Below are 11919 nucleotides of genomic sequence, written 5' to 3' on the forward strand. Positions count from 1 at the left end.
TAGAACCCTTTTTCTGAGCTTTTGAATAATGTTTATTGAGTCTGTTTTGTCCAGTTGTTTATTGAGTCGGTTTGGTTCAGTTAGAGTCAAGTAGAGGTTTATTTAATATTTATTTATTATTAGAGTTCAAGTCCTGATGGACTCTGTGTGGAACTCTATAAATAGGGATGTAACTGCTTCTTTTCAGTAATCTATGAAAAATACTATTGTCTTTGGACAAACCCTAGGAGGCTGATCCCCTCGAAGTGATCAAGGAGGGCCGATCCCCTCGAAGAGATCAAGGAGGGCCGATCCCCTCGAAGCGATCAAGGAGGGCCGATCCCCTCGAAGCGATCAAGGAGGCCGATCCCCTCGAAGCGATCATTATCATCCCCATTTCTCTTCTTTCTTCCACGATAAGACTTTAGGGTCTTATCATTTGGTATCAGAGCCTACGTTAAGACTTTAGGGTGGTGGCTACAACAGCTGCTTTTGGGAAAGAGAAAGAAAGAAAAAGAGAAAAAAAAAAAGGGGGTCGTGGCCGTGATTGCGGTTGCGGTGGTGGTGGCTGCGTCTGCGGCAGTTGTGTTTGGGAAAGAAAAAGTAGGAACGAGAGAAGGGAGGAAAGAAGTAGTGCAGTGGAAGGGGCTACCGTTGTGATAGCAGCTACGGTCGTGGCTACGATTGTGGTAGTGGCAGTGGCGATGGCTGCGATAGCTGTGTTTGAAAAAGAAAACGAAGGAATGAGAGTAAGAGAGAGCAGGTGACTATGCCTCTATGTTCTGCATGAGCTGCAGTTGTGGAGGAAAAAGAGAAGACATATGTAGAACACGGAACAGGGAGGACACGGAGGAAAAGTAGAAGGATTTGGGCTGGCACCTTCTTTGGATCTTCGGATTGAAATCTTTGAAAGGCAAGTTTCCCGATCGTTTCTCCTGTTATTGTTCTAATCTTTCCTATTGTAAGTGTCTTGATCTTTCCTTACTGTAATTTTATCTCTACATTTGATTTGAATATGAGGAACTTTGAATTATTCTACCCTTGCATTTGATATATCTCCTGCTTAGACGTAACGATTCGAATCTGTGCAACTTCTAAGATTCTGACCTTTTGATACCGAGCTGCCTATAAGTCTTTGTTGGAAACTCTGATTTGTTCAAAACTGATTTCATTGGAAACTAGACTCGTAGATCTTTCTTTTGATATATGGATTAAAAGATTTGAAATCCAAACACCTACCCAGTTATCTGTTGAATCTGACCTTATGAATCCTGCCAAACAGAGATTTTGTTCTCCAACCCTTGTTTACCAAATTATTTGTAACTCTCTCTATTGGACAATTCAATTTATATGAAGCCTGTCCTATCTGAAAGTATAATCCAATGATATATTTTTGAGTAAATTGGAGCACGATTGATAGTTTGAATCATTTGTTCAATGTGCCTCTTGTATTCTGCCAGAAATCGAGCTTTGGTCGATTTCTCATATTCTGGTTTTATTCCTTTGGAAATTGATATCCTTTAGCTTTCTTATTCAATTGAGCTTTATATTACTACTTTGAATTATTGTATGCTCTTGTCCTTAAAGTTATTTGCATTTTTGAAAACTATTGTGTAACGTTTATGCTATATCGTATTGACTCATATAGGCACATGTGTATCCCATTGTTCCGCATTTGCTTTCGATATGTGCCTATTCCATTTCCTTTCAAATCTGAATACCATTGTGAAAGATTATTGCTTACTTTGTATTGACTCGTAAAGGCACATGTATGTTTTGTTGTTCTGCGTGTGCTCCTGATATGTGCTATTTATTGTTCATACTACCCTTTTGTACTCTGGTGTTTGTGGGATTTGTGAACCTTGCCAGAAATGGTAAAGGGAGTTATGCATAGAGCCTGCGATGCTCTGCCGGTCCCCTCTGACTTCACTTAGACGTGGGTGGATGGAGCTCCCAGACGTGGGAGACTTCTGTTTGTTGGTCATTCAGAAATGGATGAATCACATTCTGTCTGTGGTCCCACTACACCTTCTGTATATTTGATATGATATCCATAGCTTTGGTTATGTGTTTCTGTACATGCTTTGGATAAGAATGATATGAATGCAACGTCAAATACGACATTTGAGCTTCTGTTTGGTATTTGTTATTGATATGTTCCGAAATGTTTCATTTGTTATTGATATACTCCGAAACATTTCATACCTCATTGATATGCTCCGAAATATTCCATCTGTTATTGTTACGCTTCGAAATGTTCCATGTCATTGATATGCTCCGGAACATTTCATACGCCATTGATATGCTCCGAAATATTCCATCTGTTATTGTTATGCTTCGAAATGTTCCATGTCATTGATATGCTCCGGAACATTTCATACGCCATTGATATGCTCTGAAATGCTTCATCTGCTATTGTCTCAAATTATTGTTCACAATACCCTTTTGTACTCTGGTGTTTGTGGGATTATTTAGACCTTTGCCAGAAATGGTAAAGGGTATGTGCTTAGAGCCTGCGATGCTCTAGATTATGTTTGGTGGTCATTCAGAAATGGATGTACCATATTATGTTTGGAATCCCACTTCACCTTCTATCTGTTTCTTCTGTTATTGTTATGCTTCGAAATGTTCCATATGTTATTGATATGCTCCGGAACATTTCATACGCTATTGATATGCTTCAATTACTCGGTGCTCCATTTGCTATGAACTGATATGTTCTGAAATGTCCAATTTGCCATTGATATGCTCCGGAACATCTCGTACGCTATTGATATGCTCCAATTACTCTGTGCTCCATTTGTTATGAATCAAATATGTTTTGAATGACATGACACATATGATTTTGTATCTAATGAGATGGTATCTTTGAGAATTCTTGTATTCTTCCTTGCATTATGATACCTTACTTGTTTGAAACCGTTCCTTTTGTTCTGAATATGCTTTGTCACTTGCTGAGCTGTTTTTAGCTCACTCCGTTGTTATATAAATCTTTCAGGTCAAGTTGTCACTCTTTGAGATGTTTTGAATTGGGTTGAGGCAGTGGAGAGCTATTCAGAATTAAGGGCAAATCTTGTTGGTTATTATGTTATTGTTGTATAAGCATATTTTGTATGTAATGAAATGTTGTCGATGAATCGAAATGGATATACTATGTAAAAGTGTTAGAAGTTCTCTCTTATTTAGAATTTCAGAATGTTAAGTCTAGTTTACGATGATATGAACTTGTGGTAAATGGTTGGAGTTTTGATTGTATAAATTACTTAGCTTGTGGATTTATAAATGTTGTTCATGTTTGTTAAGTTGGCTTGGGTTGCCATAAATGTGAATTATCGGGTGACATGATATATGATTATAAACTGCACAGGTTTTATAGATGTGAATTTGATAGAATGTTTTTCAGTGTCCTCAAATGTGTGTTTGGATCCTGGATTGGTTTGTGTTGAAAATTTTAATATTATCGATATTTTGAGGGACGTGACAGAACCTGTCACGCCCCCTCAAATAATATCGATAATATTAAAATTTTTTAACAAAAACCAATCCAGGATCCAAACTAACATTTGAGGACACTGAAAAACATTCTATCAAATTCACATCTATAAAACCTGTGCAGTTTATAAACATACAACACATTGCTCGATGATTCATAAAATCTGAACCCAACGCACCAAATTAATAACCACAACATAAATTCACAAGTGTGGGAGTCTATATAGTCACAAAACCAACGTTTACCATAAGTTCATATCGTTACACGAATTAAACTTAACATTCCAGAATCCTAAACATGAGAGATCCTTTAAACTTATACAAAATCCACAAGTTTAGATTCATCGTCAACATTTCATTAGATGCAGCGTGTGCTTATACAACAAAAACATATTTACTAATAAAGATCTGCCCAAAATCTTTTAGCTTTCCACTGCCTCAGCCCAATCTTAACATTTAAGCAAGTGACAAGCTATCCTGAAAAATTTATACAACAACGGGGTGAGCATATAAAGCTCAGCAAGTGACTAACATATCCATGTCAAAAGAGAATAATTTTCAAAGAGATAAAGTTTTAAAATGCAAGGCAGAATATAAGAATTCATAGACATAATATCATTAGGTGCATAATCACGATTGTCATTTCAATCATACATATTTGGTTCATAACAGATGGGGTATAGAGTAATTGGAGCATATCAGTAACGAATGAAACGTTTTGGAGCATATCAATAACAAATGAAACATATCGGAGTTTATCAATGGCATATGAAATGTTCCGGAGCATATCAATGGCGTATGGAACATTTCGAAGCATATCAACAATGAATGAAACATTTTGGAGCATATAAATAACAAATGAAATGTTTCGGAGCCTATTAGTGGCATATGAAATGTTCCGGAGCATATCAACGGTGTATGGAATATTTCGGAGCATATCAATAACAAATGAAACATATCGGAGCTTATCAATGGCATATGAAATGTTCCGGAGCATATCAACGGCGTATGGAACATTTTGAAGCATATCAACAATGAATGAAACATTTCGGAGCATATAAATAACAAATGAAATGTTTCAGAGCTTATCAGTAGCGTATGAAATGTTCCGGAGCATATCAATGGCGTTTGGAACATTTCGGAGCATATCAACGATGAATGAAACATTTCGGAGCATATAAATAACAATTGAAATGTTTCGAAGCTTATCAGTGGCGTATGAAATGTTCCGGAGCATATCAACGGTGTATGGAACATTTCGGAGCATATCAATAACAAATACCAAACAGAAGCTCAAACGTCGTCTTTGACATTGCATTCATATCATTCTTATCCAAAGCATCTATAGAAACACATAACCAAAGCTCTGGATATCATATCAAACATACAGAAGGTGTAGTGGGACCATAGACAGAATGTGATTCATCCATTTCTGAAATACCACCAGACAGAAGTCTCCCACGTCTGGGAGCTCCATCCACCCACGTCTAGGTGAAGTCAAAGGGGGCCGGCAGAGCATCGCAGGCTCTATGCATAACTCCCTTTATCATTTCTGGCAAAGGTTCACATTATCCCACAACACCAGAGTACAAAAGGCAGTATGAACAATACATAGCATATATCGGAAGCACACGCGGAACAACAAAATGCACATGTGCCTTTACGAGTCAATACGATGCAAGCAACAATCTCTCACAAATGTATTCAGATTTGGAATGAAATGAAAGCAAGAGTATACACGGATTCCAAGCAATCATATATAGCTCAATTCAAATAAGAAGGTTAGATGAATTCAATATCCAAAGGAATGAAACTAGAATAGGCACATATCGAAAGCAAATGCGGAACAATGGGATATACATGTGCCTATATGTGTCAATGCGATATAGCATAAACATTACACAAAAGGATTCAAGAATGTAAATAATTTACAGGCAAGATCAAACTAGAATTCAAGCACCAACATAAGCCTCAATTGAGCGAAAGGGACTGAATGGAATCTATTTCCAAACGAATGAAACAGAATACGCGAAATCGACCAAAGCTCGATTTCTGGCAGAATTCAACAGGCACATTGAACAAATATTTCAGATTATCAATTATGCTCCAATACCCTTAAGAAAGCTACTGTTGAAAGATATATCAATCTATTTTCTGTTGAAACAAGTTTCGTATGAATCATGGTTTCCAACAAGGAGTTACCTTTGATTTGGTAACACAAGGTCAAAAATAAAATCACTGTTTTGCAGAATTCATAGGGTCGGATTCAACAGATAATAGGGTAGGCATTTGAATTCCAAATTTTTCAATCAATATGTCAGAAGAAAGGTTTACAAGTCTAGTTTCAAATGAAATCAGTTTGGTATAATTCAGAATTTCCAACAGGGACTTATAGGCATTTTAGTATCTAAAGGTCAGAAATCTTGATCCCTGTTTTGCAGAATCCATAGGCTCATTTGAAACAGACTTTTGGGTAAGTATTCGGTGTCCAAAATTTTTAAAATCAGATTCAAAAGAAAGATATAAGAGTCTACTTTCAAATGAACAAGGTCCTGCCTAAATCTACGTTTTGTGCTAAAAATTATGGCTGAAATAATGTACAGGGGTCAGTTTACCTAAAATTTTCAGATCCATGATTTTTGTATCTAACAAGCGAAATATTAGGTTCTAGACTGAAATCTTTCGAATAATTCAGAATAAATATGAGATCAAAGACTAATAATTCTGTAGGATGGGATTAGAACACTTTCTTTCTCCTGTTCTTCCAAACAGCTGCCTTCTCTGGTTCCTTATAAACGAAGGCAGAGAGGCTTAAACAGTGGGATTTGTATTTTTGTGCATTTTACAGCTTAGTCCTCGTATTATTATATTTATGATTAGGTCCTCAAGGTTTACATATAGGTCCTCAGATTTTTTTTTCTTTTTGAAAAAATCCCCCAAATCTTATGAATAATTTCTCATATTCATATTTTGACTCTTTTATCAAATTTAAAATAGATACTTATATTACAACTAGAAACTTATACGAAAATTCAGAAATGAGGGATGTTATAGAACCTCTACTCATCGCAATGCCTCCCATATGTGTGTGACCCTCTAGGCCCAATATCGAGCTGGTCGTGAGTCATACCTGTCAGAACTCCTTCTAACTCAATGAATTATTATCTCTGTAATAATTCACTTGACTCATCGACTACGGACGTACTAGGCCACTACGCCGTAGTCCCCAGATGATACAAGGGAATCCAATCCATTGGACCTGTCTGTCCTCAATTATCGTGTACCTATAGTCCCTTATCCATCTAATATCCCAAAGACCGTATATTGAGCATGGTGCTGTCAGACCCATACGGTTTCTACTCGAGTCTCGCTCTAATCGGATTCTCCCGGAGAACTCTTTCTCTCTCAACCCGAATGACCTTGGCCAGGGATTTGTCTGAGCAAGAACACATGGGATATTCCTCTCATGACACCGAGAGTGGATGATCCTCTATCGACACTCAATAGTCCTCGTAAGGTCGACTACCACTCCCAATGACCAGTTGTACTAGATCTGGGACAACCAAACCTATAAGTCTGGTATCAAAGAGTGGAGCACTCATACAGGACATCCTTGGTATCTCAAGTCTAAGGACCAGATACACCACTAGGACTACGAAATCACTGTCTGACAATAAGGCATCATTAACCATCTAGCATTCCGTAAGCGGATCAATCAGTGAACTCATTCTCCAATGAGCACCTGTACTATATCCCTAGTGTCCCTACACAAGCAGCTATGAGACCAGCTGCATCCATCATATGGACGGGTATACAGCACACCAGTCTGTCCAGTTATCATGATGTCCCTTTCGAGTATCCTATGACCGGAATTATTTAGGATATGTGTTTAAAGGTGAATCGATCTCATTATCGTGATCTCATCACGATCCGATTCCCATTGCACAAATCCAAGGACATCACAAGATATATATGCATTTATGCAATAGTTATAAAGTGGTATACGCCAAAATATAATAAGCAAAAAGATTCTATATCAAGTCATATGTGCCATCACTCACGTGATTGGCTTGCTGGGCACCTATGACTAGCACTTTCTTGATTTTCTCCTTGTCTTCGGAGGAGCTCGATTTATCCTAATTTTTGTTCTTCTTCTTGCGTTCAAAGCAAGCAGTTCCATTCTTTTTACTTTTTAATTTTTATTTCATTTGTAGTTTAAGTTCACCATCACTTGAGCTTATGCTCGAGTGGTCTTCAAATGTTCTATATCCCAAATCCTTCATGTCCTTTGGAAGGTTGTTTTGTTCATCATGTGCATTATGCACCATTTCATATGTCATCAACGAACTAATTAGTTCTTCAAGTAATACGTTGTTTAGGTTTTTAGCTTCTTGTATTGCAATTACTTTTGAATTCCAATTTTTAGAAAGAGAACGCAAAATCTTGTTTACAAGTTCAAAATCCATAAAACTTCTACCAAGTGCTTTTAAGCCATTGACGACATTCGTAAAACGGGTGTACATGTCTCCAATGGTTTCGTTTGGTTTCATGTGAAATAGTTCAAAATCATGCATTAAAAAGTTGATTTTTGAATCTTTTAGTCTACTTGTGCCTTTGTGAGTGGTTTTAAGAATATGCCAAATATCGAAAGCCGTTTCGCACATAGAAACCCGATTACACTCATTTTTGTCTGAAGCACAAAATAGAGCATTCATAGCTCTACCATTTAAAGAAAACGTCTTCTTCTCCAAGTCATTCCAATGGTTCATTGGAAGAGGAGATATTTTAAATCCATTTTCGACTATGTGCCATAAGTTCAAATCCAAAGAAAGCAAGAAAACTCTCATTCGAGTTTTCTAATAAGTGTAATCCATCCCATTGAAAAAGGGAGAACGAATGAGAGATTGACTATCTTGAAAGCCGAAATGAGCCATTTCTATTTGGGTGTTAAACCAAATTAGAAAACCGTGGCTCTAATACTAATTATTAGGATCAGGAGCACTAAGAGAAGGGGGGGGGGGGGGTGAATTAATGCAGTGGAAAACTTTCGACGATTAAAACTTCGTTCATACGTTAAAACCATTTTCGAAAACTTAACTTGAAAGCGAGTTCGTAAAAGTATTGAAGGCAGTAAGCTATTGAAGAGGTTTGTAGCAAGGTAATAGCAAGAATAAAATGCAAACTAGAGAAGACTGCTATTTATAGTGGTTCGGTCAATTGTGACCTACATCCACTCCTCTGATTCCTCTTCCGTCAAGGCCACCGGCATCCACTAACGATCTTCCTTTACTAGGCGAAGATCAACCTCCTTCTTACACCCCTCTTCTCCTTTTACTGGGTTTAGGAGATAACCCTTACAAGCACTCACTCTCCTCTCTAAACAGAATTCTAACACTTTGAATTTAGAGGAGGGAAATTCTAGAGATTGCAGTAGCGTTTTCTCTCTTTTAATCTCTCTGTGCTTTTATTCTTTAACCAAGGATGAGAGGGGTATTTATAGGCTTCAAGTTGATTCAAACTTGGAGCCTAAAAACATCTCATCCCGGGTTCCTCGGGCACGGGCTGTACCATCGCCTGCGCTAGACAATACCATCACTTGCGCTGGGCAATACCACCGCCCAGTGTCAATTTGACTAACACTGTCCTGGGCGGTACCACCACCCAGGTCTGGTGGTACCACCGCTTGGGGCGCAGTGCTGGGCGGTACCACCGCCCAGATTGGCGGTACCACTGCCTGACATAGTCTCGAAGATTGTGCCACGATGGTAAGTCTTCTTGGGACACTATTTGGGCTTCTTATTGGGCCCAACACAGTTCTTACATGAGCCTAGCTGGCCTATAATTGGGTTGGCCCAATCTAAGCCCAATTACGTGCTAACTACGATTCCTAAGATATATTCTAAGCTAAACTAAGTCCGTAAGTCTATTCTTCCGACGATCTTCCGACGAACCTCCGACGAACTCTCGGCAATGTTCCAACGAACTCCTAGCAAGCTCCTGGACTTGCGACGATCCACTTGGCGTGTTCCGACGAGCTTCTTTGGCAAGATTCTAGACTTCTCGGATTTGTTCCCCTAGAACCTCTGACGACCGTCCGAACTTCCGTCAAACTCTCGAACCCCCAACGTGATCATGGTCTTGACTCCGACGCAACTCCTGCTACATATCTTACTTCCATCGTAGTTAATCCTGCACATGTAAAATAAACTTCGATCTAGACAATTAATACTAAGCATTAATCAAGTTGTCCGGTATGTCATTGGTCCCTCGACGTTTCGTTCGATTCTTCAGCGCATCGTCCTCTCTTGTAGCCTATTGCCCAATCGGCCAGTTGACTCCGCAACTTCGATATCCTTGGCGCAATACCTGCTCTTCTTAGCCCAATGCCCGAATCCATGGCCCGAAGCATTCTATCGATACGCCGACCGATCCACCGGCCCGACGTCCAATCTTCTGACATGTTCCTCTAGCCCAACATGATTTTTCCTGCTTTAATTATCTCATCCTGATCGAGACATCCTGCGTCACTCAAAACGCAAATTAAAACATAAACACAATTATCAATTGGTTTCATCATTAAAATACGAGATTCAACATTTTATACCAATTATACTATTGAATAATATCCTCATCTAGTTGGATGAAAGCTATTTCCACTTTAGAATCTTATAGAGTTTTATGAAAATAAAAAAAATTTCTGCCATGGAAATTTAGTTAGTCAGATCCCCATCTTCCTATCTAGAAAATTATACTTTCATGCGAAGGTAGGTATTATCATGCTCTTGGTAGCATCTTCCTATGACTTCAGATCGTTCTAGTTGTTTAATTGTAAAAGCCGAATTTCCATCTTATTGATTTTTGTTAAAACTCTAAAGCAAAGCTTCATTTTTTATTTCGGGTCAAGGGCATGAGTATTGCTTACTTGCATTGAAGGTGAAGTCACCATTGGCAACGTGGGCATTAGGATCTATAACAGCATCGAAGAGGGGATTGAGGGAATGCCGAAGACACATCGTAAGAACATTAGGAACACTGTGAAAACATCGAGGACACACCATCGAGGAAGCATCGATGACACACCACCTAGAAAGCACCGAGGACACTGCACTAATATCAGATGATAAAACCCTAATGCTTTTATCTAAGAAAATAGATAGAGATTTGATCGCTTCAAGGAGATCAAACTCCTTTTGATCGTTTTGAGAGGATCAATCTCCAAGTTGGCCAAAGGCTTAAAGTTGTATTTGATTATTTGAGATAAAATAGCCAAAGACATTATATATATAGAGTTATTAATCTTTAACCAACTAGGATAAGGATTTCTAACAAAAATAAAAATAGCAATTCCTAATTTACTATATCAAAGGACCCTAACATAATTAGGAAAAACTTAAAAACTTCTATCATAACTAAACAAACTAAATAAAAAATAAAGATAAATATCAAATCCTTAAAATTAAGGACTCCTAAAATTAAAAAATCCATAAATTTTTTTAATAAATTACTGTAAGATTTTAAGATCAAAACCTGTTTTCACCATTTATCTTTTAAAATGATTTAATGCAAAGACTAATCCCTATAATCTTCTTGATATGGTCGAATGAGACATCACATTCCAAGACAAGAGAGTAATGACACCTTCGGCTTGTTATTGAACTCAACTTATTTGTAAGAGCATCAGCTTTACAAAGACATCGCGTGAGTGTTATGATTACAGCTTCGCTCTATAATAAAGTTCTCCCCTATATAAATAAATCTTTGCAATCATTCCTATGAAGTCGAGAGAGAATTAATTGACATGTTCCATATAGTATCATCACTTACGATGGCATGTTTATTATGATTGATTGATTTGATCTCTAGTTGTTGTGCTTGCAAAAGACTTTGTTATTTCTGATCTTAGAAAAAGAGAAAAGGTTGGAAAAAAAAGTGTTATCTAAAAAAGATAGTGAATCTGTTCTTGAGCCTAAGAACAAAACATGTTTGTTTCTAAGTGCATGCAGAAAAACACAATTGATTTTGCTATCGAGCTCCTAATTAAAAATTAAAAAATTAGTCTTGCATGTGAGCAATCTGAAGGAGTCAAGGAACCCAAAAAAATATAATTTATTATGTCAGAGCACTGTAACTTTGGATGATCATATTGTTGAAAATTTACTTGGTGAATTCCCTAAAAAATTCCTTTTTTTTTTTAAAATCTTTTCTAGGAGATTTTTGTTTTCATATTTCCCAAGGACATCTCACCTTTTCATAATTTCTAGAATACCCTAATATGACATAACAGCAGCTTTCCTTTTCCGAACAAATAGAATAAATACATTGGTTCATAGCATGAACCATTCCATTTTTTATTTATAATATTTTTATTTATAATATTTTTATTTTTATTTTTATTCTTAAACAAATTCCAGGAATACGAACAAGCTGAAAGAGTTGAGGAACCCGAAA

This window comes from Musa acuminata, chromosome BXJ1-2 (assembly GCF_036884655.1).
Source record: "Musa acuminata AAA Group cultivar baxijiao chromosome BXJ1-2, Cavendish_Baxijiao_AAA, whole genome shotgun sequence".
NCBI lineage: Eukaryota > Viridiplantae > Streptophyta > Magnoliopsida > Zingiberales > Musaceae > Musa > Musa acuminata.